Raw genomic sequence first — 14,709 nt, 5'->3', positions numbered from 1 at the left:
GGTGCCAAATATCACATATCCTCCGCGATGCTCAGTTTAAACATTCCATGATGTGCCATCTTGCATTTCATGCAAACACCACATCAGTGCATTTAAAAATACATTTGTAGAATAATAAATATGATGAAAACAGTGTTCTCACATGATAACCATAAACTGAAGAGCTGCAAAAAATGCTGTATCAGCTACTTACAATAAAAGGTGACTCGAAAAAACTAGCAAAAGAAGAGCATCATCATATTAAAGGTTCTATTCACCATCTTGAGTTGCACCATAGCAGCTTATGGTGCTTTTCTGCTCAGAGTGTGCCTCCAATCCCACATTCATTTTTAATTTCTTTGCAGTTTAAAAAACAACAATTACTGCTCGAAGTTCACTTTTCAAAACCATTCAACCTATTAAATGTATTTCTCTAACCTATGAATGTGGTCCATGTTCACTTTTCCTCATCTTCATCTCGATACTCCTTTCCCAGAAACCAGGTTCACTTCTTCATTCATCCCACCCATCCAAAGTCACCAAATCTTTGAAGCAAGTCTGCCTATTCTCCCTTTCTCTCTATGTACAAGATACCTTGTATCATTTGAATGGACAGCAGGAGAGAAGGATATTTATGGTGAGTGGGGGTGGGGTTTTGAGGAGTAACCTCATTTGCCTAAGAGCCGGGGTATCTGGGAAAAAAAGTATTTTATGGAGGAAGACTTTCACATCTCCTTGGTGAAATTTGTAGGGCCTTATAACATCCTTTCTGTGGATGCAGATTCAGTCGGAACAGAGGTCCTAGTCCTCGCTCTGCCTTTCAAAGGAACTGTAAATATGCATGGCTTATTTGGCTTTGCCCGGCAGGGCTTGCCCGCCAGGGTGAGAATGGCGTTTGTCAGGCGTTCGTCAGGCGATCGGAAGGGGTGAGGCAATAATTTATAATTCAATGATCTTCATGATATTTTCTTGATAATATGAAAGCAGGAAAGGGAACCTTGGCAATAAGCAATCCTAAAGCAAGGTGTGACTCCAGGGAAGAATGACTTGAAAACAACATACAGAAAGACTCATGTAAAAAGGCCCTGATGAGGCTTGAACTCATGACCCCTGGTTTACAAGACCAGTGCTCTGCCACTGAGCTACAAGGCCAGTCTGCACGCAGAATGTAAATTGCAACATGTATTCTTACTGAGGTATGAATATATCTATGATTTTGAGACTCTGTATGGAAACGTAGTTGCATATGAATGTCCACGTGCGCGCACACATTGAAGACCATGCTTAAGGCACTTTTTTTGGAAGTATGAAAAACTACATTTTCATATGAGAAAATAAGAGTTTTCGCATTCAAGACCATACCGATAGCTCTAGTTAGTATGTCTGCAATCAGTGACATATAGAGAACCCACTTATTAGAAGTGATCTGTCTCTGTGGGGCAGACATATGTTAACAGTCATTCATTTGAGACGGCCTAAACTTTAGGAGTAAGAGCTGCTTTCTTATCAATCTATTTATCCAAACTGGTTAATAAGCCAGGAGTGAGTGAAAGGCAATCCTCTGGAAACCCCATGAAAGATCTAATTTCTATTACGCACAAAATACTTCACTTTATTTGACATATTTGTTAAAATGGAACAGTCAGATGATCCCATCTAGCGGATCCTGGCTTTGTCTTGAAAGAGAGTGTAATTATACTTCAAGAAATGCTGGCCATCAAAAGAGACTCTGATGGCTTTCCGACGAAGGTGGGATTCGAACCCACGCGTGCAGAGCACAATGGATTAGCAGTCCATCGCCTTAACCACTCGGCCACCTCGTCTGCCCTACAGCCCCATCTGAAACCTTGCTTCACAAAAGGTACTGAAGTGTCAATATACTGTACCTAAAAAAGAAAAAAACAGCTGAGGCAAGATCTCACATTCCACGTCTTCCCCCAATCAGGGACCTACATTTCATTTTTGGGAAATTCTTACTATGTGCTAATTACAAATATTCATAAGATTCCCCTAGACTTTGTCAGAACTGTCAAGATATAATTCTATGGGGTTTTGAATTGACAGAGCATATGTTATAGGACAATTAGAGAATCTATTCCGTTTGGACTGTATTTTTAATAGTCATGATAACATGCTAGCATGTGAGTCGATCTTGCACAGTGAATGATGGAGCAGTGTCTGTCATCTACTTGGTCAGCTGTAGATGGCTCACCTGGGGAGATGTGAAAAGAGAGAGCTCCAGTGGCGCAATTGGTTAGCGCACGGTACTTATACAGCAGTACTTGCACTGAGCCATGCCGAGGTTGTGAGTTCAAGCCTCACCTGGAGCAGCCGTGTTGTTTTTCATAAACCATTTCACAAAAAGTAAAGTTTAAACTCAGAGTATGGACGGCCCTTGCTAGAGAGTCTTTACTTCTTATAGGATCTACGTGTCCTACTCCTCTGGGTGCCAAATATCACATATCCTCCGCGATGCTCAGTTTAAACATTCCATGATGTGCCATCTTGCATTTCATGCAAACACCACATCAGTGCATTTAAAAATACATTTGTAGAATAATAAATATGATGAAAACAGTGTTCTCACATGATAACCATAAACTGAAGAGCTGCAAAAAATGCTGTATCAGCTACTTACAATAAAAGGTGACTCGAAAAAACTAGCAAAAGAAGAGCATCATCATATTAAAGGTTCTATTCACCATCTTGAGTTGCACCATAGCAGCTTATGGTGCTTTTCTGCTCAGAGTGTGCCTCCAATCCCACATTCATTTTTAATTTCTTTGCAGTTTAAAAAACAACAATTACTGCTCGAAGTTCACTTTTCAAAACCATTCAACCTATTAAATGTATTTCTCTAACCTATGAATGTGGTCCATGTTCACTTTTCCTCATCTTCATCTCGATACTCCTTTCCCAGAAACCAGGTTCACTTCTTCATTCATCCCACCCATCCAAAGTCACCAAATCTTTGAAGCAAGTCTGCCTATTCTCCCTTTCTCTCTATGTACAAGATACCTTGTATCATTTGAATGGACAGCAGGAGAGAAGGATATTTATGGTGAGTGGGGGTGGGGTTTTGAGGAGTAACCTCATTTGCCTAAGAGCCGGTGTATCTGGGAAAAAAAGTATTTTATGGGGGAAGACTTTCACATCTCCTTGGTGAAATTTGTAGGGCCTTATAACATCCTTTCTGTGGATGCAGATTCAGTCGGAACAGAGGTCCTAGTCCTCGCTCTGCCTTTCAAAGGAACTGTAAATATGCATGGCTTATTTGGCTTTGCCCGGCAGGGCTTGCCCGGCAGGGTGAGAATGGCGTTCGTCAGGCGATCGGAAGGGGTGAGGCAATAATTTATAATTCAATGATCTTCATGATATTTTCTTGATAATATGAAAGCAGGAAAGGGAAGCTTGGCAATAAGCAATCCTAAAGCAAGGTGTGACTCCAGGGAAGAATGACTTGAAAACAACATACAGAAAGACTCATGTAAAAAGGCCCTGATGAGGCTTGAACTCATGACCCCTGGTTTACAAGACCAGTGCTCTGCCACTGAGCTACAAGGCCAGTCGGCACACAGGATGTAAATTGCAACATGTATTCTTACTGAGGTATGAATATATCTATGATTTTGAGACTCTGTATGGAAACGTAGTTGCATATGAATGTCCACGTGCGCGCACACATTGAAGACCATGCTTAAGGCACTTTTTTTGGAAGTATGAAAAACTACATTTTCATATGAGAAAATAAGAGTTTTCGCATTCAAGACCATACCGATAGCTCTAGTTAGTATGTCTGCAATCAGTGACATATAGAGAACCCACTTATTAGAAGTGATCTGTCTCTGTGGGGCAGACATATGTTAACAGTCATTCATTTGAGACGGCCTAAACTTTAGGAGTAAGAGCTGCTTTCTTATCAATCTATTTATCCAAACTGGTTAATAAGCCAGGAGTGAGTGAAAGGCAATCCTCTGGAAACTCCATGAAAGATCTAATTTCTATTACGCACAAAATACTTCACTTTATTTGACATATTTGTTAAAATGGAACAGTCAGATGATCCCATCTAGCGGATCCTGGCTCTGTCTTGAAAGAGAGTGTAATTATACTACAAGAAATGCTGGCCATCAAAAGAGACTCTGATGGCTTTCCGACGAAGGTGGGATTCGAACCCACGCGTGCAGAGCACAATGGATTAGCAGTCCATCGCCTTAACCACTCGGCCACCTCGTCTGCCCTACAGCCCCATCTGAAACCTTGCTTCACAAAAGGTACTGAAGTGTCAATATACTGTACCTAAAAAAGAAAAAAACAGCTGAGGCAAGATCTCACATTCCACGTCTTCCCCCAATCAGGGACCTACATTTCATTTTTGGGAAATTCTTACTATGTGCTAATTACAAATATTCATAAGATTCCCCTAGACTTTGTCAGAACTGTCAAGATATAATTCTATGGGGTTTTGAATTGACAGAGCATATGTTATAGGACAATTATAGAATCTATTCCGTTTGGACTGTATTTTTAATAGTCATGATAACATGCTAGCATGTGAGTCGATCTTGCACAGTGAATGATGGAGCAGTGTCTGTCATCTACTTGGTCAGCTGTAGATGGCTCACCTGGGGAGATGTGAAAAGAGAGAGCTCCATTGGCGCAATCGGTTAGCGTGCGGTACTTATACAGCAGTACTTGCACTGAGCCATGCCGAGGTTGTGAGTTCGAGCCTCACCTGGAGCAGCCGTGTTGTTTTTCATAAACCATTTCACAAAAAGTAAAGTTTAAACTCAGAGTATGGACGGCCCTTGCTAGAGAGTCTTTACTTCTTATAGGATCTACGTGTCCTACTCCTCTGGGTGCCAAATATCACATATCCTCCGCGATGCTCAGTTTAAACATTCCATGATGTGCCATCTTGCATTTCATGCAAACACCACATCAGTGCATTTAAAAATACATTTGTAGAATAATAAATATGATGAAAACAGTGTTCTCACATGATAACCATAAACTGAAGAGCTTCAAAAAATGCTGTATCAGCTACTTACAATAAAAGGTGACTCGAAAAAACTAGCAAAAGAAGAGCATCATCATATTAAAGGTTCTATTCACCATCTTGAGTTGCACCATAGCAGCTTATGGTGCTTTTCTGCTCAGAGTGTGCCTCCAATCCCACATTCATTTTTAATTTCTTTGCAGTTTAAAAAACAACAATTACTGCTCGAAGTTCACTTTTCAAAACCATTCAACCTATTAAATGTATTTCTCTAACCTATGAATGTGGTCCATGTTCACTTTTCCTCATCTTCATCTCGATACTCCTTTCCCAGAAACCAGGTTCACTTCTTCATTCATCCCACCCATCCAAAGTCACCAAATCTTTGAAGCAAGTCTGCCTATTCTCCCTTTCTCTCTATGTACAAGATACCTTGTATCATTTGAATGGACAGCAGGAGAGAAGGATATTTATGGTGAGTGGGGGTGGGGTTTTGAGGAGTAACCTCATTTGCCTAAGAGCCGGGGTATCTGGGAAAAAAAGTATTTTATGGGGGAAGACTTTCACATCTCCTTGGTGAAATTTGTAGGGCCTTATAACATCCTTTCTGTGGATGCAGATTCAGTCGGAACAGAGGTCCTAGTCCTCGCTCTGCCTTTCAAAGGAACTGTAAATATGCATGGCTTATTTGGCTTTGCCCGGCAGGGCTTGCCCGCCAGGGTGAGAATGGCGTTTGTCAGGCGTTCGTCAGGCGATCGGAAGGGGTGAGGCAATAATTTATAATTCAATGATCTTCATGATATTTTCTTGATAATATGAAAGCAGGAAAGGGAAGCTTGGCAATAAGCAATCCTAAAGCAAGGTGTGACTCCAGGGAAGAATGACTTGAAAACAACATACAGAAAGACTCATGTAAAAAGGCCCTGATGAGGCTTGAACTCATGACCCCTGGTTTACAAGACCAGTGCTCTGCCACTGAGCTACAAGGCCAGTCTGCACGCAGGATGTAAATTGCAACATGTATTCTTACTGAGGTATGAATAGATCTATGATTTTGAGACTCTGTATGGAAACGTAGTTGCATATGAATGTCCACGTGCGCGCACACATTGAAGACCATGCTTAAGGCACTTTTTTTGGAAGTATGAAAAACTACATTTTCATATGAGAAAATAAGAGTTTTCGCATTCAAGACCATACCGATAGCTCTAGTTAGTATGTCTGCAATCAGTGACATATAGAGAACCCACTTATTAGAAGTGATCTGTCTCTGTGGGGCAGACATATGTTAACAGTCATTCATTTGAGACGGCCTAAACTTTAGGAGTAAGAGCTGCTTTCTTATCAATCTATTTATCCAAACTGGTTAATAAGCCAGGAGTGAGTGAAAGGCAATCCTCTGGAAACTCCATGAAAGATCTAATTTCTATTACGCACAAAATACTTCACTTTATTTGACATATTTGTTAAAATGGAACAGTCAGATGATCCCATCTAGCGGATCCTGGCTCTGTCTTGAAAGAGAGTGTAATTATACTACAAGAAATGCTGGCCATCAAAAGAGACTCTGATGGCTTTCCGACGAAGGTGGGATTCGAACCCACGCGTGCAGAGCACAATGGATTAGCAGTCCATCGCCTTAACCACTCGGCCACCTCGTCTGTCCCACAGCCCCATCTGAAACCTTGCTTAACAAAAGGTACTGAAGTGTCAATATACTGTACCTAAAAAAGAAAAAAACAGCTGAGGCAAGATCTCACATTCCACGTCTTCCCCCATCAGGGACCTACATTTCATTTTTGGGAAATTCTTACTATGTGCTAATTACAAATATTCATAAGATTCCCCTAGACTTTGTCAGAACTGTCAAGATATAATTCTATGGGGTTTTGAATAGACAGAGCATATGTTATAGGACAATTATAGAATCTATTCCGTTTGGACTGTATTTTTAATAGTCATGATAACATGCTAGCATGTGAGTCGATCTTGCACAGTGAATGATGGAGCAGTGTCTGTCATCTACTTGGTCAGCTGTAGATGGCTCACCTGGGGAGATGTGAAAAGAGAGAGCTCCAGTGGCGCAATCGGTTAGCGCGCGGTACTTATACAGCAGTACTTGCACTGAGCCATGCCGAGGTTGTGAGTTCGAGCCTCACCTGGAGCAGCCGTGTTGTTTTTCATAAACCATTTCACAAAAAGTAAAGTTTAAACTCAGAGTATGGACGGCCCTTGCTAGAGAGTCTTTACTTCTTATAGGATCTACGTGTCCTACTCCTCTGGGTGCCAAATATCACATATCCTCCGCGATGCTCAGTGTAAACATTCCATGATGTGCCATCTTGCATTTCATGCAAACACCACATCAGTGCATTTAAAAATACATTTGTAGAATAATAAATATGATGAAAACAGTGTTCTCACATGATAACCATAAACTGAAGAGCTGCAAAAAATGCTGTATCAGCTACTTACAATAAAAGGTGACTCGAAAAAACTAGCAAAAGAAGAGCATCATCATATTAAAGGTTCTATTCACCATCTTGAGTTGCACCATAGCAGCTTATGGTGCTTTTCTGCTCAGAGTGTGCCTCCAATCCCACATTCATTTTTAATTTCTTTGCAGTTTAAAAAACAACAATTACTGCTCGAAGTTCACTTTTCAAAACCATTCAACCTATTAAATGTATTTCTCTAACCTATGAATGTGGTCCATGTTCACTTTTCCTCATCTTCATCTCGATACTCCTTTCCCAGAAACCAGGTTCACTTCTTCATTCAACCCACCCATCCAAAGTCACCAAATCTTTGAAGCAAGTCTGCCTATTCTCCCTTTCTCTCTATGTACAAGATACCTTGTATCATTTGAATGGACAGCAGGAGAGAAGGATATTTATGGTGAGTGGGGGTGGGGTTTTGAGGAGTAACCTCATTTGCCTAAGAGCCGGGGTATCTGGGAAAAAAAGTATTTTATGGGGGAAGACTTTCACATCTCCTTGGTGAAATTTGTAGGGCCTTATAACATCCTTTCTGTGGATGCAGATTCAGTCGGAACAGAGGTCCTAGTCCTTGCTCTGCCTTTCAAAGGAACTGTAAATATGCATGGCTTATTTGGCTTTGCCCGGCAGGGCTTGCCCGGCAGGGTGAGAATGGCGTTTGTCAGGCGTTCGTCAGGCGATCGGAAGGGGTGAGGCAATAATTTATAATTCAATGATCTTCATTATATTTTCTTGATAATATGAAAGCAGGAAAGGGAAGCTTGACAATAAGCAATCCTAAAGCAAGGTGTGACTCCAGGGAAGAATGACTTGAAAACAACATACAGAAAGACTCATGTAAAAAGGCCCTGATGAGGCTTGAACTCATGACCCCTGGTTTACAAGACCAGTGCTCTGCCACTGAGCTACAAGGCCAGTCGGCACACAGGATGTAAATTGCAACATGTATTCTTACTGAGGTATGAATAGATCTATGATTTTGAGACTCTGTATGGAAACGTAGTTGCATATGAATGTCCACGTGCGCGCACACATTGAAGACCATGCTTAAGGCACTTTTTTTGGAAGTATGAAAAACTACATTTTCATATGAGAAAATAAGAGTTTTCGCATTCAAGACCATACCGATAGCTCTAGTTAGTATGTCTGCAATCAGTGACATATAGAGAACCCACTTATTAGAAGTGATCTGTCTCTGTGGGGCAGACATATGTTAACAGTCATTCATTTGAGACGGCCTAAACTTTAGGAGTAAGAGCTGCTTTCTTATCAATCTATTTATCCAAACTGGTTAATAAGCCAGGAGTGAGTGAAAGGCAATCCTCTGGAAACTCCATGAAAGATCTAATTTCTATTACGCACAAAATACTTCACTTTATTTGACATATTTGTTAAAATGGAACAGTCAGATGATCCCATCTAGCGGATCCTGGCTCTGTCTTGAAAGAGAGTGTAATTATACTACAAGAAATGCTGGCCATCAAAAGAGACTCTGATGGCTTTCCGACGAAGGTGGGATTCGAACCCACGCGTGCAGAGCACAATGGATTAGCAGTCCATCGCCTTAACCACTCGGTCACCTCGTCTGCCCTACAGCCCCATCTGAACCCTTGCTTCACAAAAGGTACTGAAGTGTCAATATACTGTACCTAAAAAAGAAAAAAACAGCTGAGGCAAGATCTCACATTCCATGTCTTCCCCCAATCAGGGACCTACATTTCATTTTTGGGAAATTCTTACTATGTGCTAATTACAAATATTCATAAGATTCCCCTAGACTTTGTCAGAACTGTCAAGATATAATTCTATGGGGTTTTGAATTGACAGAGCATATGTTATAGGACAATTATAGAATCTATTCCGTTTGGACTGTATTTTTAATAGTCATGATAACATGCTAGCATGTGAGTCGATCTTGCACAGTGAATGATGGAGCAGTGTCTGTCATCTACTTGGTCAGCTGTAGATGGCTCACCTGGGGAGATGTGAAAAGAGAGAGCTCCAGTGGCGCAATCGGTTAGCGCGCGGTACTTATACAGCAGTACTTGCACTGAGCCATGCCGAAGTTGTGAGTTCGAGCCTCACCTGGAGCAGCCGTGTTGTTTTTCATAAACCATTTCACAAAAAGTAAAGTTTAAACTCAGAGTATGGACGGCCCTTGCTAGAGAGTCTTTACTTCTTATAGGATCTACGTGTCCTACTCCTCTGGGTGCCAAATATCACATATCCTCCGCGATGCTCAGTTTAAACATTCCATGATGTGCCATCTTGCATTTCATGCAAACACCACATCAGTGCATTTAAAAATACATTTGTAGAATAATAAATATGATGAAAACAGTGTTCTCACATGATAACCATAAACTGAAGAGCTGCAAAAAATGCTGTATCAGCTACTTACAATAAAAGGTGACTCGAAAAAACTAGCAAAAGAAGAGCATCATCATATTAAAGGTTCTATTCACCATCTTGAGTTGCACCATAGCAGCTTATGGTGCTTTTCTGCTCAGAGTGTGCCTCCAATCCCACATTCATTTTTAATTTCTTTGCAGTTTAAAAAACAACAATTACTGCTCGAAGTTCACTTTTCAAAACCATTCAACCTATTAAATGTATTTCTCTAACCTATGAATGTGGTCCATGTTCACTTTTCCTCATCTTCATCTCGATACTCCTTTCCCAGAAACCAGGTTCACTTCTTCATTCATCCCACCCATCCAAAGTCACCAAATCTTTGAAGCAAGTCTGCCTATTCTCCCTTTCTCTCTATGTACAAGATACCTTGTATCATTTGAATGGACAGCAGGAGAGAAGGATATTTATGGTGAGTGGGGGTGGGGTTTTGAGGAGTAACCTCATTTGCCTAAGAGCCGGGGTATCTGGGAAAAAAAGTATTTTATGGGGGAAGACTTTCACATCTCCTTGGTGAAATTTGTAGGACCTTATAACATCCTTTCTGTGGATGCAGATTCAGTCGGAACAGAGGTCCTAGTCCTCGCTCTGCCTTTCAAAGGAACTGTAAATATGCATGGCTTATTTGGCTTTGCCCGGCAGGGCTTGCCCGCCAGGGTGAGAATGGCGTTTGTCAGGCGTTCGTCAGGCGATCGGAAGGGGTGAGGCAATAATTTATAATTCAATGATCTTCATGATATTTTCTTGATAATATGAAAGCAGGAAAGGGAAGCTTGGCAATAAGCAATCCTAAAGCAAGGTGTGACTCCAGGGAAGAATGACTTGAAAACAACATACAGAAAGACTCATGTAAAAAGGCCCTGATGAGGCTTGAACTCATGACCCCTGGTTTACAAGACCAGTGCTCTGCCACTGAGCTACAAGGCCAGTCTGCACGCAGAATGTAAATTGCAACATGTATTCTTACTGAGGTATGAATATATCTATGATTTTGAGACTCTGTATGGAAACGTAGTTGCATATGAATGTCCACGTGCGCGCACACATTGAAGACCATGCTTAAGGCACTTTTTTTGGAAGTATGAAAAACTACATTTTCATATGAGAAAATAAGAGTTTTCGCATTCAAGACCATACCGATAGCTCTAGTTAGTATGTCTGCAATCAGTGACATATAGAGAACCCACTTATTAGAAGTGATCTGTCTCTGTGGGGCAGACATATGTTAACAGTCATTCATTTGAGACGGCCTAAACTTTAGGAGTAAGAGCTGCTTTCTTATCAATCTATTTATCCAAACTGGTTAATAAGCCAGGAGTGAGTGAAAGGCAATCCTCTGGAAACTCCATGAAAGATCTAATTTCTATTACGCACAAAATACTTCACTTTATTTGACATATTTGTTAAAATGGAACAGTCAGATGATCCCATCTAGCGGATCCTGGCTCTGTCTTGAAAGAGAGTGTAATTATACTTCAAGAAATGCTGGCCATCAAAAGAGACTCTGATGGCTTTCCGACAAAGGTGGGATTCGAACCCACGCGTGCAGAGCACAATGGATTAGCAGTCCATCGCCTTAACCACTCGGCCACCTCGTCTGCCCTACAGCCCCATCTGAAACCTTGCTTCACAAAAGGTACTGAAGTGTCAATATACTGTACCTAAAAAAGAAAAAAACAGCTGAGGCAAGATCTCACATTCCACGTCTTCCCCCAATCAGGGACCTACATTTCATTTTTGGGAAATTCTTACTATGTGCTAATTACAAATATTCATAAGATTCCCCTAGACTTTGTCAGAACTGTCAAGATATAATTCTATGGGGTTTTGAATTGACAGAGCATATGTTATAGGACAATTATAGAATCTATTCCGTTTGGACTGTATTTTTAATAGTCATGATAACATGCTAGCATGTGAGTCGATCTTGCACAGTGAATGATGGAGCAGTGTCTGTCATCTACTTGGTCAGCTGTAGATGGCTCACCTGGGGAGATGTGAAAAGAGAGAGCTCCAGTGGTGCAATCGGTTAGCGCCCGGTACTTATACAGCAGTACTTGCACTGAGCCATGCCGAGGTTGTGAGTTCAAGCCTCACCTGGAGCAGCCGTGTTGTTTTTCATAAACCATTTCACAAAAAGTAAAGTTTAAACTCAGAGTATGGACGGCCCTTGCTAGAGAGTCTTTACTTCTTATAGGATCTACGTGTCCTACTCCTCTGGGTGCCAAATATCACATATCCTCCGCGATGCTCAGTTTAAACATTCCATGATGTGCCATCTTGCATTTCATGCAAACACCACATCAGTGCATTTAAAAATACATTTGTAGAATAATAAATATGATGAAAACAGTGTTCTCACATGATAACCATAAACTGAAGAGCTGCAAAAAATGCTGTATCAGCTACTTACAATAAAAGGTGACTCGAAAAAACTAGCAAAAGAAGAGCATCATCATATTAAAGGTTCTATTCACCATCTTGAGTTGCACCATAGCAGCTTATGGTGCTTTTCTGCTCAGAGTGTGCCTCCAATCCCACATTCATTTTTAATTTCTTTGCAGTTTAAAAAACAACAATTACTGCTCGAAGTTCACTTTTCAAAACCATTCAACCTATTAAATGTATTTCTCTAACCTATGAATGTGGTCCATGTTCACTTTTCCTCATCTTCATCTCGATACTCCTTTCCCAGAAACCAGGTTCACTTCTTCATTCATCCCACCCATCCAAAGTCACCAAATCTTTGAAGCAAGTCTGCCTATTCTCCCTTTCTCTCTATGTACAAGATACCTTGTATCATTTGAATGGACAGCAGGAGAGAAGGATATTTATGGTGAGTGGGGGTGGGGTTTTGAGGAGTAACCTCATTTGCCTAAGAGCCGGGGTATCTGGGAAAAAAAGTATTTTATGGAGGAAGACTTTCACATCTCCTTGGTGAAATTTGTAGGGCCTTATAACATCCTTTCTGTGGATGCAGATTCAGTCGGAACAGAGGTCCTAGTCCTCGCTCTGCCTTTCAAAGGAACTGTAAATATGCATGGCTTATTTGGCTTTGCCCGGCAGGGCTTGCCCGGCAGGGTGAGAATGGCGTTCGTCAGGCGATCGGAAGGGGTGAGGCAATAATTTATAATTCAATGATCTTCATGATATTTTCTTGATAATATGAAAGCAGGAAAGGGAAGCTTGGCAATAAGCAATCCTAAAGCAAGGTGTGACTCCAGGGAAGAATGACTTGAAAACAACATACAGAAAGACTCATGTAAAAAGGCCCTGATGAGGCTTGAACTCATGACCCCTGGTTTACAAGACCAGTGCTCTGCCACTGAGCTACAAGGCCAGTCGGCACACAGGATGTAAATTGCAACATGTATTCTTACTGAGGTATGAATATATCTATGATTTTGAGACTCTGTATGGAAACGTAGTTGCATATGAATGTCCACGTGCGCGCACACATTGAAGACCATGCTTAAGGCACTTTTTTTGGAAGTATGAAAAACTACATTTTCATATGAGAAAATAAGAGTTTTCGCATTCAAGACCATACCGATAGCTCTAGTTAGTATGTCTGCAATCAGTGACATATAGAGAACCCACTTATTAGAAGTGATCTGTCTCTGTGGGGCAGACATATGTTAACAGTCATTCATTTGAGACGGCCTAAACTTTAGGAGTAAGAGCTGCTTTCTTATCAATCTATTTATCCAAACTGGTTAATAAGCCAGGAGTGAGTGAAAGGCAATCTTCTGGAAACTCCATGAAATATCTAATTTCTATTACGCACAAAATACTTCACTTTATTTGACATATTTGTTAAAATGGAACAGTCAGATGATCCCATCTAGCGGATCCTGGCTCTGTCTTGAAAGAGAGTGTAATTATACTACAAGAAATGCTGGCCATCAAAAGAGCCTCTGATGGCTTTCCGACGAAGGTGGGATTCGAACCCACGCGTGCAGAGCACAATGGATTAGCAGTCCATCGCCTTAACCACTCGGCCACCTCGTCTGCCCTACAGCCCCATCTGAAACCTTGCTTCACAAAAGGTACTGAAGTGTCAATATACTGTACCTAAAAAAGAAAAAAACAGCTGAGGCAAGATCTCACATTCCACGTCTTCCCCCAATCAGGGACCTACATTTCATTTTTGGGAAATTCTTACTATGTGCTAATTACAAATATTCATAAGATTCCCCTAGACTTTGTCAGAACTGTCAAGATATAATTCTATGGGGTTTTGAATTGACAGAGCATATGTTATAGGACAATTATAGAATCTATTCCGTTTGGACTGTATTTTTAATAGTCATGATAACATGCTAGCATGTGAGTCGATCTTGCACAGTGAATGATGGAGCAGTGTCTGTCATCTACTTGGTCAGCTGTAGATGGCTCACCTGGGGAAATGTGAAAAGAGAGAGCTCCAGTGGTGCAATCGATTAGCGCGCGGTACTTATACAGCAGTACTTGCACTGAGCCATGCTGAGGTTGTGAGTTCGAGCCTCACCTGGAGCAGCCGTGTTGTTTTTCATAAACCATTTCACAAAAAGTAAAGTTTAAACTCAGAGTATGGACGGCCCTTGCTAGAGAGTCTTTACTTCTTATAGGATCTACGTGACCTACTCCTCTGGGTGCCAAATATCACATATCCTCCGCGATGCTCAGTTTAAACATTCCATGATGTGCCATCTTGCATTTCATGCAAACACCACATCAGTGCATTTAAAAATACATTTGTAGAATAATAAATATGATGAAAACAGTGTTCTCACATGATAACCATAAACTGAAGAGCTGCAAAAAATGCTGTATCAGCTA

At 41.0% G+C, this 14,709-nt stretch overlaps 14 non-coding genes across 14 annotated transcripts; 3 read left to right on the top strand and 11 right to left on the bottom strand.

Annotated features, from left to right (window-relative positions):
• Positions 1-1,059: 1,059 nt before the first annotated feature.
• Positions 1,060-1,131, bottom strand: TRNAT-UGU (transfer RNA threonine (anticodon UGU)). The gene has a single exon. It is a non-coding gene; the product is annotated as a tRNA-Thr (tRNA).
• Positions 1,132-1,720: 589 nt separating this feature from the next.
• TRNAS-GCU (transfer RNA serine (anticodon GCU)) lies at positions 1,721-1,802 on the bottom strand. The gene has a single exon. It is a non-coding gene; the product is annotated as a tRNA-Ser (tRNA).
• Positions 1,803-2,214: 412 nt separating this feature from the next.
• TRNAI-UAU (transfer RNA isoleucine (anticodon UAU)) lies at positions 2,215-2,309 on the top strand. Its single transcript has 2 exons — positions 2,215-2,252; positions 2,274-2,309. It is a non-coding gene; the product is annotated as a tRNA-Ile (tRNA).
• A 1,163-nt stretch (positions 2,310-3,472) lies between these two features.
• On the bottom strand, positions 3,473-3,544 carry TRNAT-UGU (transfer RNA threonine (anticodon UGU)). The gene has a single exon. It is a non-coding gene; the product is annotated as a tRNA-Thr (tRNA).
• A 589-nt stretch (positions 3,545-4,133) lies between these two features.
• Positions 4,134-4,215, bottom strand: TRNAS-GCU (transfer RNA serine (anticodon GCU)). Its single transcript has one exon. It is a non-coding gene; the product is annotated as a tRNA-Ser (tRNA).
• A 1,681-nt stretch (positions 4,216-5,896) lies between these two features.
• Positions 5,897-5,968, bottom strand: TRNAT-UGU (transfer RNA threonine (anticodon UGU)). Its single transcript has one exon. It is a non-coding gene; the product is annotated as a tRNA-Thr (tRNA).
• Positions 5,969-6,557: 589 nt separating this feature from the next.
• Positions 6,558-6,639, bottom strand: TRNAS-GCU (transfer RNA serine (anticodon GCU)). Its single transcript has one exon. It is a non-coding gene; the product is annotated as a tRNA-Ser (tRNA).
• Positions 6,640-7,050: 411 nt separating this feature from the next.
• On the top strand, positions 7,051-7,145 carry TRNAI-UAU (transfer RNA isoleucine (anticodon UAU)). The gene is made up of 2 exons: positions 7,051-7,088; positions 7,110-7,145. It is a non-coding gene; the product is annotated as a tRNA-Ile (tRNA).
• A 1,174-nt stretch (positions 7,146-8,319) lies between these two features.
• TRNAT-UGU (transfer RNA threonine (anticodon UGU)) lies at positions 8,320-8,391 on the bottom strand. Its single transcript has one exon. It is a non-coding gene; the product is annotated as a tRNA-Thr (tRNA).
• Positions 8,392-9,474: 1,083 nt separating this feature from the next.
• TRNAI-UAU (transfer RNA isoleucine (anticodon UAU)) lies at positions 9,475-9,569 on the top strand. Its single transcript has 2 exons — positions 9,475-9,512; positions 9,534-9,569. It is a non-coding gene; the product is annotated as a tRNA-Ile (tRNA).
• Positions 9,570-10,743: 1,174 nt separating this feature from the next.
• On the bottom strand, positions 10,744-10,815 carry TRNAT-UGU (transfer RNA threonine (anticodon UGU)). Its single transcript has one exon. It is a non-coding gene; the product is annotated as a tRNA-Thr (tRNA).
• A 589-nt stretch (positions 10,816-11,404) lies between these two features.
• On the bottom strand, positions 11,405-11,486 carry TRNAS-GCU (transfer RNA serine (anticodon GCU)). The gene has a single exon. It is a non-coding gene; the product is annotated as a tRNA-Ser (tRNA).
• Positions 11,487-13,156: 1,670 nt separating this feature from the next.
• On the bottom strand, positions 13,157-13,228 carry TRNAT-UGU (transfer RNA threonine (anticodon UGU)). Its single transcript has one exon. It is a non-coding gene; the product is annotated as a tRNA-Thr (tRNA).
• A 589-nt stretch (positions 13,229-13,817) lies between these two features.
• Positions 13,818-13,899, bottom strand: TRNAS-GCU (transfer RNA serine (anticodon GCU)). The gene has a single exon. It is a non-coding gene; the product is annotated as a tRNA-Ser (tRNA).
• Between the last annotated feature and the right edge of the window lie 810 nt (positions 13,900-14,709).

Source organism: Triturus cristatus, chromosome 12 (assembly GCF_964204655.1).
Source record: "Triturus cristatus chromosome 12, aTriCri1.1, whole genome shotgun sequence".
Classification (NCBI taxonomy): domain Eukaryota; kingdom Metazoa; phylum Chordata; class Amphibia; order Caudata; family Salamandridae; genus Triturus; species Triturus cristatus.
The sequence above is the reverse complement of the archived record's forward strand: the minus strand, read 5'-3'. Positions and strand labels throughout refer to the sequence as shown.